Below are 16,995 nucleotides of genomic sequence, written 5' to 3'. Positions count from 1 at the left end.
TGTTCTCTTCGTATTTTTAAAATAGTACATACTCGTGAATATTTTGGAGGAAAAAACCCAAGGAAGTATAAAGATGAAAATAAAATAATTCTACTACCCAGAGACACCCACTTAGAGCCTTTTTTGCATTATCTTTGATCCTAACTTTGTGAAAGGTGTTATAAACTAGGAAATTAAGGTATTAAAGTTATGAAATAGTGTTTATATGCATGATATGTACATAAATACAATATTCTTTATGGTTATACTGTAAAATCCTGCTTTTTTCAGTTTATTGTGAACATTTTCCTCATCACTAGATTTTTACAAAAATTTTTAAGGCTATAGAATATGAATAATAAGGTAGAACCATAATATACCTAACAAGTTCTCTGTTGTTGTCTATTGGTTTCCAACTTTTCACTATTAGAAATAGCACTGTGATGGATATCCTTATACAAAAGCTTTAATTGCATTAAAAATTATTTCTTTAGGCTGAATTCCTAGAAACGGAGACATTAGGTCAAAGAGTATAAGTGTTTTTAAGATTCTTGATTCATATTGCCAAATGGCTTTCAAGAAAGGTTGAATTCATTTATACTCTCATCAGCACTCTATGAGAGTTTCCATTTTATGGGCTCTCCATTTTATGGAAACTTTGCCAACAATGAGGTCTTTTTTTTTTTTAACTTTGTCAATTTCAAAGAAAAAATGGTATCTTGTTTCAATTTGTATTTCTTGGATTATAAGTGAGGTACAAACAATTTTTCCCTAGTTTATTGTTCTTTTGTGAATTTTTTGTTTTCTTAATCAGCCTTTTTCAATAAAGACCTAATGTGTCTTTTCTAAAACAGCCCTTTTCAATAAAGACCTAACGTGAGCCATGTATGTAATTAAAATTTTCTAGTATCGACATTAAACAAGTGAAACAGGTGAAATAATTTTAATGAAAATTTATTTTAATAATAAAATTAGCCAAATATACCCCAAATATTATCATTTCAACAGTGACACTAGCCTTGTTTCAAGTATTGTGGTTAGTGGCTACCCTATCGGACAGTGCAGGTTTAGAACAATTGGATAGAACTAGCTTAGAATGTTGGAAAAGGCAATGGCACCCTCCAGTACTCTTGCCTGGAAAATCCCATGGACGGAGGAGCCTGGTGGGCTGCAGTCCATCAGGTCGCTATGAGTGGGACACGACTGAGCGACTTCACTTTCACTTTTCACTTTCACACATTGGAAAAGGAAATGGCAACCCACTCCAGTGTTCTTGCCCGGAGAATCCCGGGGACCGGGGAGCCTGGTGGGCTGCCATCTATGGGGTTGCACAGGGTCGGACACGACTGAAGTGACTTAGCAGCATAGAATGTTAGTATCTCTGATATTTATGAGACCTTCATAAATTCAGAATAATACCTTTTGTCTGTTGTACCTGTTATAATTTTTTCTAGTATGTCATTCACCTTTTTTTGGATTACATATTTTAAAATTACACCGACAATTCTTTCATTTCTTTCTTCTGTTGTTTCTTCCATTGTTTTTAGATTTACCTATTCTCAGATCAGTTAGTTATTCACCTAGATTTTTTAATGGTTTAATTTTTAATGTAATTATTTAATTCCATAATTCATTGCATTTATTTTTAGTCTACCTGACTTATCAAAAAGGTCATTCTAGTTTTATGTCTATTGACTTTTCATAATTTTTTATTGAATTTTATTAGGCTGGGCTGTGTTTTCATTGCAGTGTGCAGGCTTTCTTTGTGGTGAGAGGGAGGTACTCTCTACTTGAGGTATTCGGGTTTCTCATTGCAGTGGCTTCTCTTGTTGTGGAACATGGAATCTAGGGCTCTCAGGATTCATCAGTTGTGGTGCTTTGGGTTGGTTGCCCCAACGTATGTGGAATCTGCCCAGACCAGGGATTGAACCCATGTCCCCTGCATTGGCAGGCAGACTCCAACCACTGGATCACCAGGGAAGTCCTCCTTGTAATTTTTAATTGTTTCTATCTTATGTATTTTGATGCTTTGTTACTTAGTAGCAGATCCCGATCATTGATCCTTATGAAGGAATATGGTCTTCCTTGTCCTTCCTACTGTCTTTTGCTTTAACTTTCCATTGTTTGAAATTAATATTGTCATACCTGGATTTGGTATCTGCATTTGCTTAAGCAATCATTGCCCAACCTTCAATTTTTAGCTTTTCAATTTTATTTTGCACAAATGTGTGTGTGTGTACTCAGTCATGTCCGATTCTGCAACCCTATGGACTGTAGCCCACCAAGCTCCTCTGTCCATGGGATTTTCCAGGCAAGAATACTGGGGTGGGTTGCCATTTCCTTTTCTAGGGGATCTTCCCAACCTAGAGATTTAACTCATGTCTCTTGTATCTCCTGCATTGGCAGGCAAATTCTTTACCACTGGTGCCACCTGGGAAGTTTTGTGGAAAAGGGGATGAAAAATAAAGGGTAAAGAGAATACATCAGTTGTCTCTTAAAGATGCATGAGCACCTTTGTCTTAAAGGCCACTGGTGAGCACTTCATTCGTGGGGATACCTAGGTGAAGAGTAGGTGATGGTTCCTTTCTTGGAAGCCGTCATCTGGCCATAGACTGTTACCAGAGAAGAAGAAAGAATTGATAGTGGGGCAGGGTGGGGGGGCAATGAGAAGTTTCTGCCACGCCAATAGTAGGGTTATCTCTGCCTCCATCCAATCTAAAGCACCCTGCATCATGGGAGGCCTGTTCACCATACCCATTTTTCTATATCCCGCCTTGTTGTAGGCTGGGAGCAACAGTCCTAGAAGGACATAGTAGGGGACACGCTTAGGATAGTTTTGAGGATATGAGGGTCAATTTTAAATGGCAAAAATGTCACATTCTATTTTTTTGTTGTTTTTTAGTCGCTCAGTCGTGTCCAACTCTTCTGCGACTTATGGACTGTAGCCCACAAGGCACCATTGTCTATGGGATTTTCCAGGCAGGTATACTGTAGCGGGTTGCCATTTCCTTTTCCAGGGGATCTTCCTGACCCAGGGATCAAATCCACATCTCCTTCATTGGCAGGCAGATTCTTTACCACTGAGCCACCAGGGAAGCCCTTGTTAACCTTCTGTAGAATTTCTCAATTCAGTTCCAAATGTTTTGTAATTAGTAGATTGTCCTTGCATACTTTAGAAATGGATTGACAATCTCGGTTTTAGTTTCTCTTGTACATATGTATATGTATGTCTTTCATACATATACAAGCATTAGGAATTGTTAATCAAACATCACATGTTTTTTCCCCTGTGTTAATAATTCGTTTTTGACCAGAAGTTGAGATCATGAAAGCCATGCTTCAGAAGGATGCCTGACTTTACAAAAGATGTTTGGAAGAAATTGAGCTTGGAGGCATGTACACAGGCTAGGAGTCAATGGCAGCAGTCTTTCACTGGGGCAGTGAGACCCTTGATAGGATAGGGATGTGAAGGATGGAGCAGAAAGTGTGTGTCCACGAACAGTTCCTCTCAAAGGAAACAGTCTTTGTAAAAGACTGGGCACAGCTGATAGAGAAGAGTTGACTTAAATTTTTTGTTTGGGTTGACAGAAATTCTGTGTGAAATCAGAAAATCTCACAAAAAATATGAGAGGATTGGAAATCTGACTTATCAGAAAATGTTGTTTTAACTTGGGATCTGTTAAATTTGAGAGGGAAGCAGTCCATATAGGGAAGAAACCTTCCAGGTGTCCTCTATCACAGGGTATAGAAAGATAACCAAACACACCTATTTTTCTCAGTCTTCGTAACAGATAGGCTATATGTATGTGACTTAGATCCCACAATTAACTGCACCTTGTGAAATTAAATTGCAGAATTGAGTACACACAGGCTTGGAGAAGAGGTTACCTTTGAGCTTGGGTCAGTAATTATGTGCTGAGAGTAATGAAATGGTAGGAGGATGGCTACTCAAAGAGAGGAAGAAAAATGTGTTGGTCAAATATGCAGGAATTGTGTTAAGGGGATACTCTGAAAAGCATAAAAGGATTGATTAGATGCAATTGTGGGGCTTGTTGAGGCTAAAAGGCATGAAACTGTTAAGGGCCATATCAATTGAATCCTGCATCTTTTATTTGTTTGGGACCCAAAGCGGTGTCTGGTGGAGTAACATGATATGTATTTGCTATGACTGCATTATTACTGTTATTTTAAGTTTTTTTTAAACAAGAAGTCTTTTTTAAAAAATTCTATTTATTTATTATTGGCTGAGCTGGTCTTCATTGCTATCAGGCTTTTCTCTAGTTGTGATGAGCAGGGGCTACTCTGTTGTGGTGCATGGGCTTCTCATTGCGGTGACTTCTCTTGTTGTGGAGCACAACAGGCTCAAGGGCATACAGGCTTCAGTAGTTGTGGCTCCTGGGCTCTAGAACACAAACTCAAAAGTTGTGGCCTATGGGCTTAGTTCTACAGCATGTGGGATCTTCCTGGATCAGGGATCGATCCCGTGTCTCCTGCATTGGCAGGCAGAGTCTTTACTACTGAGCCACCAGGGTAGCGCCCCCCCCCCTCCCCATTACTTTTGATAATGTGACCTTCAGCAAGTTGTTTAGTTTCTGAATTTTAGCTTCCTCCTCTGTAAGAGGAAGATCATCTTACATGTGTAACAGAGTTTGCTAGAACTGAAGCATCCTCCAAAGTGAGTGTGCAATTACAGTTCCTGCCCCTGTCAATTAGATAACAGTCTAGGCAATTAAGATACAAAGCATATTATGACAAAATCCCTGCCCTCAGGAGTTCACATTCTACTGGGGGAAACAGAGAGGAAAATGATGATGGCAGTACAAATAAGTCTGTGATAAAGGTACACAGCAGGTTCATCTCTGTTTTGTAGGACTGGGAGTTGCAGAGGAAATCAGGTGGGATTCTCAGAGGAGGGCAGAATTTGCTGTGGATCAGAAGGGTGAGTGCAAGTGTAAGAGAAAGCAGGGTGAGTGGGCAAGTCATTTCCAGCTGATAGAACAGCGTGAGGCCACAGGTTAAGTGATTTCATACCACAGCAGTGGCACAGTGGTGTGAAAATTTTCTGCTAGCCCAGGGGAAGAACTAGTAGTGTGTCGAGGTTGCTGGGGAGGAGAGGTAATCACGATCAACCCATTCATTGGTTCTGGGACTGGCTCTGTCAATTGACACCCTTTTCCCTATCTTCATAATTCCTCTCCCTTGACAGCCTCTCCTTGGTTGAAACCTGTACACTCCTGTTTCCTCAGGTCTGAAATCACTTTCCTTGTTTGCTGTTTCCTCAATCTACTGTCTTGTATCTCTCTCTCTTTTCCTTTCATTCCCAGCTTCCTTTTCTTCCGTTTACAACTCATTACTCAATGCCCTGTGCTCTGGATTTTCTGCCCATTCCTGTTCTGAGGGGTTCTTACAGGTCACCATGGCCCCTTGGTGGCCAGAATTTGTTGCCTTCTTTTTTATTCCCTTTTAATTTACTTCTGTGATGTCTAGCCTTTTGCCATCTCTTCCTGAGTTTCTGTCTCACTGTCCCCTCAGATCCTGTTGCGTCTTCGGTCGCCTTTGTCAGCACTCTTCTACTGCCCAGCCCTAAAGTTTGATGTTTCATAGCATTCTTTTCTAAGCTCCTTTCTTAGAATCAACAAGTCTCTCTGGGTAGTGTCATCCACTCTTGAGGTTTCCATTCAGTTCAGGTCACTTCAGTCGCTCAATCGTGTCCTACTCTTTGCGACCCCATGAATCACAGCATGCCAGGCCTACCTATCCATCACCAGCTCCCGGAGCTTACTCAAACCCATGTCCATCAAGTCAGTGATGCCATCCAACTGTCTCATCCTCTGTCGTTCCCTTCCCCTCCTGCCCCCAATCCCTCCCAGCATCAGGGTCTTTTCCAGTGAGTCAATTACCTCTCCTAATTATTCTCGTGATTTCCACTGGGTATCTGTGGAAATCACTTAATCTGTGGCCTCGGCCTCTGTCCTGGGGTTCCAACTCATATTCCCCATCTCCTATCAAGGACTCCACTTCTCTGTCCCTCAGGCACCTCTGAGTGAATATAGCCCAAATCAAGCTTCCTAGTCTTTCCAACAATTCTGTTTCCTGTATGTCCCACTTTGATTTCACAGTCCAAATGTGAAACCTGGGAGTGGTCCTTACTCTCTTCTCTTTCTCTCTCCTGTCTATTCAGTCTGTCAACAAATCCTTTTATTTCTACTTTCTACATACCTCATGAGTTTGTCCTTTTCTCTGTCTCTTCCTGTTACTGTCAAAGTTCTTATCGTTGTTCAACTTGAGCAGCTTCCTTTCACTGTACTCATATTCATCCTTGAATATCTTTTAGAGTGATCATTCCAAAATTCATTCATTCCTACAGTGAATGATTTAAATCATGCTGCAGCCCTTATTTAAAGTAACATTTTTTTTTAATCACCCAAAATAGTATTTCCCAATCCTTTTTGCATGGGTTTTTTTTTTTTTCATGTCAAAAAACATCATGGATGCCCCCATGAGAGCTATACTCTTTTCACCTGTTAATTGAGAGATTACCTAAATTAAAAGCTACTTTGAATTCAGCAACAATTTACAATTTATTTTGTTATTAAGAAATAAAGCATTGACATACAATTGACTGGTGGTAATATCTATCCAGAAACATAAGATACATTAAATCTGTAGACAATGAATTTTTGACTTCTTGCCATGACTACTTACTTCCAGTCAAGAACCACTGCCTTGAAGATGACATCCACATTAATTAGCGAGCTGTATAAGCTACTTTAAATTGTTTCCAGTTTCATCTCCAGTCACTTTGCTGTGCTTGCCTTCTTGCTCCACGTCAGCCACACAAGCTGCTCCTGTTCCTTCCACTTCTCACTCATCACCATTCCCAGAAATGCCTTTACATCCTTTTCTTTGCCTCGCCTTATCCCATAAGATCTTCTGCTCTTTTGTGTAACTCATAATATTTCATACGTCCTCTCTAGTACAGCACTTACTATATTGTATTGGGGTGGTTTTTAGCATTTGTCTGCCTCCCCAGATTCTGGGCTCCTAGGAGGCAGCGTCTGGGTCCCATTCACCTTTGTACCCTGGGTCCCTGGCAGAGTGCCTGGTGTATAGCAGTTGCTCATATGGTAGAGGTGGATTCATAGTGACTGTCAGGATATCTTTCACAGCCTTAGAAAGAGAAGTCTCCTGGCAGAAGAAAAACAAAATAGCCCTGCCCTGAGTGTCCAGGTCTTTCCTTGTAATTGCCGTTCTGTACAGAAACAAACAATAATCTTACACTCAGCTGAAATGCTGTGGAAGAGTCATAGCTGGAAGGAACTGCAGCTCTCAGTCAGTGTGACTCCTTCGTATTGCACATCAGGAAACTGCACCGAGCCTTTCCTTGTCTAGATCCAGCAACACAGTTTTCAGCTTTCTCCATATTCACGTTCTTGATTCATTTTCTTTGGTCCTGACTTGTCCATAGTCCTCCTAGTTTGTTGGAGTAAGTTGTTCATTTACGAAAGGTTTAAAAATCGTTTTAGTCCCTGACTTTCAAGTTGTCAAACGGCTACAACTTCTAGATAATTTATGCTTTAAAATGGTTTAGACACATAGGGAGCCCGGCTCAGCGCTCTGTGATGCCCTGGAGGAGTGGGCTGGGGCAGTGGGAGGGAGGCCGATGAGGAAGGGGACATGTGTATGTATGTGGCTGATTCATGTTGTTGTACAGTGAAAACTAGCACGATATTGTAAAGCAATTATCCTCCAATTAAAAAAAAAAGGTTTAGATATGTCACCCTTCTTCTTGGTCACAGCTCTTACCAGGCAGTGTCTAAGGAGGATCCACATTGGCAGATTTGAATCCTAACTTCCTTTACGTCTCTTGCCCAGGCTTTGGTGGCGGTGTCAATGGGCAGCAAAACGCCAAAGGCAAGTGGCCAGAGGAAGAGCAGCAACCTGGACATTCAGCCTCTGGAAAAATGAAAGCTCACTGGAGTCTCCTCTCATTTCAGAGAGCAGAAGCTGCCTGGTTTCTAAACTTGGAAGTGCTGAGCCTCAAATGCCAGGTATCAGATAAGAGATGGTTGTTTCTGTGGCAACTCAGAGTTTTGTGTAAGGGGAGTGCTTTGTATGGAGCTGTGAAGTACGTAGATTGGGGAGAATATGGGGGAAATTTGCCTTTGGCAAGATGCTAAACCTCTGCAGTATCTTCAGGGCACAGCATATAACTTGGAAAAATGAAACCCTCTTCTGTTGCATCCAACTGCATGGTCACTTTGAGAACAGCAAAGTAGTAGTCATTCTTAAAGTGTGTGCAAGGAAAATTAGCAAAAGGAAATCACAACCTAGGATTTCTGAAGAGCCTGCCTCAGATTATTGCCCCTCCACAGAGGGAAAGCCTGGGCCCCTCTCTGAATTTAAACGAAGTATGACTGCTAACCATTAAAAATGAAAATCCTTCTTCATCCAGTAGCCTGTAGGTGTGCAGGCATCCTTACCAATCTGTGTTCCATCTTTTGGCAAGTAAGTATGACCTGAAATCATCTATTTATACTTTATATAAAATTCCTAACTCCAAGGGATAAAAATTGTCAGGCTCCTAAATTCAAGTCTAGAGAAGTTAGAATCCTGATTGTTTACAAAGCTTGCCATCAAATGGAGCTGGTGTTAATTAACTCTGGCATCCCTAAATTCAACTTTGCATATTCAGTGGTTGCTGTGAAAAGCTGGGGCTGAGTCGCAGATGCACAGACGGCAGCATTCAGCAGAGAGCAGGCATCACATAGTTTCCCTTGGGTTGCTTCTGTTACCAATCAAGCTGGTAGACGTGAGGCTAGAGGGTTTCTGACAGTAAGTTCCACAAAAAGATGCTGTTCATTTATTTTGGCCGTGGGCTGTACTATTCTAAGAAGGCAGCTGTGCGTGGCAGAGCCCAGCTTTATAACTCAAAATGTGTCCTTCCTCACAGTTGCAGGACATTGGGTTATGGCATTTTAGAGGGAGATGGAGCAGATAGAAGGCTGCATTGAGAAACAGCAGTTAAAATGCTACGCCTCATAAAATCCCTATGTGCAGTACAATGTTTTCAGTTATTAAATGAGCATAATTCAAAGGGCAATTTACTTTTCATCATTTGTACTGTTGTATATTCCTACCATATTTGTCACTTATTTCTTTGCAGACAATTTTCAACTTGCACAATTTGATAGTAGCTCATGGATATATTTAAATCCCAAAGCCAAGAAGGTTTACATTGATATTTTAGCAATTATAGTGAGCATTTTCCAAGTTCTACAAAAGCTGTATTTAAATAGAATATTTCTGGACGTAAAGCAAGCCAGCAATACAATAGCTGAAAAGTGGCCCTTTATTTTTCACCTGATACTTTTCTGGACAACACAATGGTGACGTCACTCTGAGGGGATTCCGAGGCACACAGAGAAACACCCGTGTATACAGCCAAGGAGCAGACTGACCTGTGGTGAGCATGGCTTTGTCCGGGCTCATGGGACAAAACAGTTCACAGATGGCCTAGTGACAGGCACATTGTTTTCCCTTCGGTTCTTGGCAGGATGCTACTGTAAATCGAAAATGTGTAGCACCAGAGAGCAGGGTTCTGCGCAGGGTTGGGGGGTGAGAAGGACAGGAGAAGATGACAAAGCGCTCCAAGCAGTCTGCAGTCCTTCTCCTTGGTGTGAAGAATACACAGTGTGTGTGTTTACTCTATGAATCTAACTGTCTTTGCATATGCTCAAATAAACGGTTTTATCAATGCTTCTAGGATAAAATAGCACAAACACCCAGAGCCATATTGTTCATCATATATTGTTGTCTTTGCATATATGCTAGAGTTTACTAACTCCAATTCACCCCATTGCATCCATGTAAGTACACAGTAGTATCTGCGTTGTTTGATGTTAGAATAGAGATTTGGGTTTGGAACTGAGATCTATCCATACATCTTTTTTGTAATTCTTCTTTTTCTGATTATTTCCTTTAATCTACTCTACTTTAAACCAGACTCTCCTAAAGTAGTCTGTACCTTGAACAGACTGGGCATTGTTGAGGTTGCATGCTTGTAGTTCTACGGAAACCATGTCCATGAGTCAGAAAGCAAACACCAGGCCTGTTGTATCGATACCATGATGTGTGCTACTAATGTAACACCTAACACATGTGAACTGGCCAAGAGTTTCTCTGCAGGATGTAGGGAGGGTTGGAGCTAATTGGAAGCATAACCCATGACTGTTTGGGGAAGGTAAAGTCATGCCATCTCAGAGGCAGGCCTTTTCTTATGCTTCTCAGTGAGGCTCCTCTTTCCTTGCTAGTGCTCATGGGACTTCCTGGTGGTCCAGGGGATAAGACTTCATGCTTCCAATGGAGGAGACACTGGTCAATCCTTGGTTGGGGAACCAAGTTCGCACGTGCCCCAGGGTGAGGCCAAAAAGTTAAAAAAAAAAAAAGATAGTGCTCAGGGTTTTAAGGTAGTGAGTAGAAGACTAGAGGCCTTTTGCTTCCTGTGCATCAATCACTTTGCACCTCAGACCTTAGAGTGTGTTTGTTTATAAGAGGGCAGGCCACACAAGCCTTGCTTCTGAATTCTTGGAGAGTTCTCAAGTCAGCTAACTGCAAGAGCCCAATTAATCAGACTCTATGGTAGAAAGAGGTAAGAATAAAAACTCAAATGTCTCTAGTGATTAAGCAAGACAGATTTCGTATCTATTGTTGTCCGTGGCTTCAGGGGTCAGCAAACTATCATCTGTACCCTGATATCGTGCAGCCCACAAACTAAAAATGATTTTTTACATTTTTAAAGTGCTGTTAGAAAAAAGCACTAAGCCCACAAAATCTAAAATATTTATTATCTGGACTTTCACAGAAAAAATGTCTAAGCTAGGAGGGTGCAATCATGGGAAATTTCTCATTTTTAGCTGCTGTGTCATTTCTTTTTGTCCCTTAAGTTGTCTGTGTCGTCTGTCAGCTTAGGAGAGGACTTTGGCTCCAGGACCCTATGAGAACCAGCTGTAGTTGGGGAGCTTTCTGCATTACTCTGAGGCATGCCTTACCACAGTCCAAGGCTGCCATACCTTATGTTCCGCAGGTCAGTGGATGCAGAACCAAGGGCTTACAAAGAGGGAGACTGAATGAGGACTAGAGCAGTGCTCTCTAACTTCCCAGCCATGAAGGAACTCCAAGAGCAGCCTTGCCTCCCAGCAGGCACACGTGTTTATCAAATCGTCTGAGCCATTTGATACTTGGGTGTTTTTCTTCCAATACCCTGCTTTAAGAGCTGGCTCACCTCCAAGGTTTGGGGAAGATAAGATTCTAAGTTGATTCCTAAAGTTTCTGGTGAGAGAGAGATTGCCTTTCATTCCAGGTTCTTCCTCTTTATTCTTTGATCTGAATCCCAGAAGAGTCATGAGTATTTCTCCTGCTGCAACTTTGTCTGAATGTTGCCAGGAAGCTCTGCTGATGTGTCCATAGGTTGATTACCAGGGATTGGGGTTACAGAAGGGGAGCATCCTTTGTCTTGCTTTCTCATTGGGCCAAACTCTCTTCTTCAAGGAACACAAGTCCTAAGTCTAACGCGCTCCTCCTGAGGTAGGTATTTCCCACATAAGCAGACTAAGCAACAAACCCAGGGCTGATATCACCATTTCCTCATGACGCTCATTTCCCCCACTCTTCATCCTATTTGAAGTTGCCCCAGCTCAGGCCCTCCTCATCTCTCACAGAGACCAATGTAGTGACCCCTTTACTGGTGACTTGACTCCAGAGGCCAACTCAGTCCACTCTGCATCCTGCTTCCAGGGAGCTGGAAACCTGGCCACATCACCGAAGGGTGGAGTCCTCCTTTTGGGTCTCCACTGCCTACAGAATGAAAAGTTCAATTCTGTTGCAGCATTTTGAAACCTACCTAGTTTTCTAGTAAATCTGCCTCCTTCCTTCCCTCACCTTCCGTTTGCTCTTATCCTTCAATGGTGGTTACTGAGAGGTGTGATTCCTTAAACTGGTTTCGTCACCTGCCCGTGCCTTTACTAACTCTGGTTCTACCACCTGAAATGCCCAGCTTGTTTCACTAATACCTAATCATTTTCAAGTTGGGGGTCAAAGGTCATGCTAAGGATTGAATTTTGTCCCCCCAAAAGATGTGGAAGTCCTAATCCCAGTCCCTTATTTGGAAATAGTTTTGCAGATGGTCAAGTTAAGATGTGGTCACTAGAGAACCAGAAGCAGCCTGCAGATCTCTTACCTTCTGTGGCCATCACTGAAGCGCCAGTGGCCAAAATGAAGTTCAATCCCTTTGTGACTTCTGACCGAAGCAAGAATTGAAAAAGGCATTTCAACGCGGCTTCCCACATTCACAGGAAAATTATGTCTTCTCTTTCTAAGGAGCTAAGACGGAAGTACAACGTTTGATCCACGCCCATCCGAAAGGATGATGAAGTTCGGGTTGTACGAGGGCACCACAAAGGGCAGCAAATGGCAAAGTGGTCCAGGTTAACAGGAAGAAATGCGGCATCTACACTGAACGAGCACAGCGGGAGAAGGCTGATGGCACAGCTGTCCATGTGGGCATTCACCCCAGCAAGGTGGCTATCACCAGACTAACACTGGACAAAGACCGCAAAAAGATCCTCGAACGCAAAGCCAAATCTCACCAAGTAGGAAAAGAAAAGGGCAAATATAAGGAAGAAGCAATTGGGAAGATGCAGGAATAGTCATCTTGTCTACAGCTTTCATTAAAAACTGTTAAAATGGGGGAAAAAAAAAAGATGTCACTAGAGTGAGCCCTAATGCAAAATGACCGGTGTCCTTATAAAAAGACTAAATTTGGTTGCAGATAGACTTGCAGAGAGGAAAGACCATGCGAAGACACGGAAGAACACCATCTACAAGCCAGGGGATGACAAAGGCCATGAGAAGCCAAGGAAAGGCATGGAATTGATTCTCCTTTAGCCCTCAGAAGGAACCAAGGCTGCTGACACGTTGATCTTGGATTTTTAGCCCCCAGGACTGTGAGGAAATAAATTTTTGTCATTTGTGCATGTGTGTGCAAAGTTGCTTCAGTCGTGTCTAACTCTTTGTGACCCTGTGGGTTGTGTAGCCCACCAGGCTCCTCTGTCCATGGGATTCTCCAGGCAAGAATACTGGACTGGGTTGCCATGTGCTTCTCCAAGGGATCTTCCCAACCCAGAGATCAAACCCACATCTCTATGTCTCTTGCATCAGCAGGTAGGTTCTTTAGCAATAGCGCCACCAGGGAAGCCCTTCTGTTGTTTAAGCCGCCCAATTTGTAATACTTTGTTATGGCAGTCTTAGTAAACTAATATAGGTCATTTTTAGTGTAGAGCCTTTTTGGATCCACATAAAGTAAAAATGACCAACCTATCATGTCCCAGCTTGTTCCTGGTATAGCCCACAAACTCAACAGCCATAACACATTAATGCAGTACTTTATAAAAAGCCATTTCTTAAAAATTGAATTATAGTTTGTTTACAATGTTTTAAATAACACAATGGTCATAGCAAATACCCTCTTTCAATAACACAAGAGAAGACTCTACACATGGACATCACCAAATGGTCAACACTAAAATCAGATCGATTATATTCTTTGCAGCCAAAGGTGGAGAAGCTCTATACAGTCAGCAAAAACAAAACTGGGAGCTGACTGTGTCTCAGATCATGAACTCCTTATTGCCAAATTCAGACTTAAATTGAAGAAAGTAACTAGACCATTCAGGTATGACCTAAATCAAATCCCTTACTATTATACAGTGGAAGTGAGAAATAGATTTAAGAAACTATATCTGATAGACAGAGTGCCTGTTGAACTATGGATGGAGGTTCCTGATATTGTACAGGAGACAGGAATCAAGACCATCCCCAAGAAAAAGAAATGCAAAAAAGCAACATGGCTGTGTGAGGAGGCCTTACAAATAGCTGTGAAAAGAGAAGTGAAAAGCAAAGGAAAAATGGAAAGATATACCCATTTGAATGCAGAGTTCCAAAGAATAGCAAGGAGAGGTAAGAAAGCCTTCCTCAGCAATCAATGCACAGAAATAGAGGAAAACAAAGAATGAGAAAGACTAGAGATCTCTTCAAGAAAATTAGAGGTACCAAGGGAACATTTCATGCAAAGATGGCCACAATAAAGGGCAGAAATAGTATGAACCTAACAGAAGCAGAAGGTATTAAGAAGAGGTGGCAAGAATACATAGAAGAACTATACAAAAAAAGATCTTCATGACCCAGATAATCACGATGGTGTGATCACACACCTAGAGCCAGACATCCTGGAATGCGAAGTCAAGTGGACCTTAGGAAGTATCACTTCAAACAAAACAAGTGGAGGTGATAGAATTCCAGCTGAGCTATTTCAAATCCTAAAAGATGATGCTGTGAAAGTGCTGCACTCAATATGCCAGCAAATTTGGAACACTCAGCAGTGGCCACAGGACTGGAAAAGGGCAGTTTTCATTCCAATCCCAAAGAAAGGCAATGCCACAGAATGCTCAAACTACTGTACAATTGCACTCATCTCACATGCTAGTAAAGTAATGCTCAAATTCTCCAAGTCAGGCTTCAACAATGTGTGAACCGTGACCTTCCAGATGTTCAGGCTGCTTTTAGAAAAGGCAGAGGAACCAGAGATCAAATTACCAACATCCATCAGATCATTGAAAAAGCAAGAGAGTTCCAGAAAAACATCTCTTTCTGCTTTATTGACTATGCCAAAGCCTTTGACTGTGTGGATCACAACAACGTCTGGAAAATTCTTCAAGAGATGGGAACACCAGACCACCTGACCTGCCTCTTGAGAAATCTGTTTGCAGGTCAGGAAGCAACAGTTAGAACTGGACATGGTACAACAGACTGGTTCCAAATAGGAAAAGGAGAACGTCAAGGCTGTATGTTGTCACCCTGCTTTTTTAACTTATATGCAGAGTACATCTTGGTGAACGCTGGGCTGGAAGAAGCACAAACTGGAATCAAGATTTCCGGGAGAAATATCAATAACCTCATATATGCAGATGACACCACCTTTATGGCAGAAAGTGAAGAGGAACTAAAAAGCCTCTTGATGAAAGTGAAAGGGGAGAGTGAAAAAGTTGACTTAAAGCTCAACATTCAGAAAACTAAAATCATGGTATCTGGTCCCATCACTTCATGGGAAGTAGATGGGGAAACAGTGGGTGACTTTATTTTTCTGGGCTCCAAAATCACTGCAGATGGTGATTGCAGCCATGAAATTAAAAGATGCTTTCTCCTTGGAAGGAAAGTTATGACCAACCTAGATAGCATATTAAAAAGCAGAGACATTACCTTGCCAACAAAGGTCCGCTTAGTCAAGGCTGTGGTTTTTCCGGTAGTCATGTATGGATGTGAGAGTTGGACTATAAAGCAAGCTGAGTGCTGAAGAATTGATGCTTTTGAACTGTGGTGTTGGAGAAGACTCTTGAGAGTCCCTTGGATTGCAAGGAGCTCCAACCAGTCCATCCTTAAGGAGATCAGTCCTGAGTATTCATTGGAAGGACTGATGTTTAAGTTGAAATTCCAATTCTTTGGCCACCTGATGCAAAGAGCTGATTTATTGGAAAAGACTCTGATGCTGGGAGAGAGTGAAGGCAGGAGAAGAAGGGGACAAGAGAGGATGAGATGGTTGAATGGCATCACTGACTCAATGGACATGAGTTTGAGTGAACTCTGGGAGTTGGTGATGGACAGGGAGGCCTGGAGTGCCACAGTCCATGGGGTCACGAAGAGTCGGACACGACTGAGCAACTGAACTGAGCCACAGTGTTGTGTTAGGTTCAGGTGTACACCTAAGTGATTCAGTTATACCTTTCTATATATTTTCAGATTCTTTTCCATTATAGGTTTAATAAGACATTGTATATAATATATTCTTTGTGCTGTATAGTAGGTTCTTATTGGCTACCTGTCTTATATACAGTAAGTAGTGTGTATCTGTTAATCCCAAACTTCTAATTTATCTCCAGCCCCCCATTCCCTCTCATAACCATCAGTTTGTTTTCTATGTCTATGAGTCTACTTCTTTTATATAAATGTGTGTTAATATTATTTTTTAAGATTTCACATTAAGTGATATCATATGATATTTGTCTTTCTCTGACTTACATGATAATCTCTAGGTCTATCCATGTTACTGCAAATGGCATTATTTCATTGCTATGGCTGAATGGCATTCCCTTGTATGTGTATACCACGTTATTTTTATATTCATCAGTCCCTGGACACTTAGGCTGCTTATAGTGCTGCTCTGAGCACTGGGGTGCATGTATCTTTAGAGTTTTTTCCAGATATACACCGAGGAGTGGGATTGCAAGATCATATGGTAACTCTGTTTTTAGTTTTTTAAGGAATCTCCATACTCTTTTCCATAGTGGCTGCACCAATTTACATTCCCACCAACCGTGTCGGAAGATTCCTTTCTATCCACACCCTCTCCAGCATTTATTATTTGTAAACTTTTTGATGACGACCGTTCTGACTGATGTGAGATAGTACTTCATTGTAGTTTTGATTTATATCTCTGTAATAATTAATGATGTTGAGCATCTTTTCATGTATCTGTTGGCCATCTGTATGTCTTCTTTCAAACAAATGTCTACTTAGGTCTTCTGCCCATTTTTTTATTGGGTTGTTTTTTTTTTATATAAAACTTTTTATATTTTGGAAATTAATCCCTTGTCAGTAGCATTGTTTGCAAATATTTTCTCCCAGTCTGTAGGTTGTCTTTTCGTTTTGTTTATGGTTTCCTTTGCTGTACAAAAGCTTTTAATTAGGTCCCATTTAAAGCACTACTTTTAAAGTTATAATGTACGTACAGATCACCTTGTAACCTTGTTAAAATGCAGATTCTGATTCATTAGGCCTAAATTTAGGCCTCAGATGCTGATTTCTTTTTTTATTAAGTGAAAGAGATTTATTTAGGGAAATAAACACTCCATAGACTGAGTGTGGGCCATCTCAGAAAGTGAGAGGAGGGGGACACGGTGTTGT

The 16,995-nt window shown here is 41.4% G+C and overlaps 1 pseudogene; it reads left to right on the top strand.

Annotated features, from left to right (window-relative positions):
- The first annotated feature begins 12,252 nt into the window (after positions 1–12,252).
- LOC136146649 (large ribosomal subunit protein uL24-like) lies at positions 12,253–12,686 on the top strand (annotated as a pseudogene).
- The last annotated feature ends 4,309 nt before the right edge of the window (positions 12,687–16,995 follow it).

Source organism: Muntiacus reevesi, chromosome 14 (genome assembly GCF_963930625.1).
Source record: "Muntiacus reevesi chromosome 14, mMunRee1.1, whole genome shotgun sequence".
Classification (NCBI taxonomy): domain Eukaryota; kingdom Metazoa; phylum Chordata; class Mammalia; order Artiodactyla; family Cervidae; genus Muntiacus; species Muntiacus reevesi.
This window is presented reverse-complemented; position numbering and strand designations above follow the sequence as displayed.